This window comes from Orycteropus afer, unplaced genomic scaffold (assembly GCF_000298275.1).
Source record: "Orycteropus afer afer isolate SDZICR_OR568_19922 unplaced genomic scaffold, OryAfe1.0 scaffold00703, whole genome shotgun sequence".
In the NCBI taxonomy this organism is placed as follows: domain Eukaryota; kingdom Metazoa; phylum Chordata; class Mammalia; order Tubulidentata; family Orycteropodidae; genus Orycteropus; species Orycteropus afer.
Window position 1 is genome coordinate 304,760 of NW_006922290.1, and position 566 is coordinate 305,325.

At 41.7% G+C, this 566-nt stretch overlaps 1 protein-coding gene across 1 annotated transcript in view; it reads left to right on the forward strand.

Moving 5' to 3' along the window:
* Positions 1 to 566, forward strand: part of DLG1 (discs large MAGUK scaffold protein 1) — a 392,072-nt gene that overhangs the window by 121,697 nt on the left and 269,809 nt on the right. The window lies entirely within an intron of this gene.

Below are 566 nucleotides of genomic sequence, written 5' to 3' on the forward strand. Positions count from 1 at the left end.
TGTATGTGTATGTACCATAGTTTGGTCATCCACTCTTCCGCCGATGGGCATGTAGGTTGTTTTCATCTTTTTGCTATTGTAAATAGTACTGTGATGAACATGAACGTGCACGTATCTGTTCCTATCCTGGCTCTCACCTCCCTAGCATATATACCTAGTAATGGGATTGCTGGGTTAAATGGTATCTCCAATTCCAACTTTTTAAGGAATCACCATATTGCTTCCACAGTGATTGTGTCACTTCACAGTCACACAAGCAGTGTATGAGAGTCCCAACCTCTCCACATCCCCATCAATATTTGTTATTTTCTGTCTCTTTGAACCTTGCCATCAGTGCCGGGGTGAGAGGGTATAGCTCGTTGTTTTGATTTACATCTCTCTGATGGCCAATGATTGTGAGCTTCTTTTTATGTGTTAGCTGATCACCTGAATATCCTCCTTGGTGAAGTGTCTATTCATGTCTTCTGCCCATTTTTCAATTGGATTGTTAATTCCTTTGGTGTTGAGGCGGTGGAGTTTTCCATCAGTCTTAGAGATAAGGCCCTTGCCAGATATGTAATTATCAG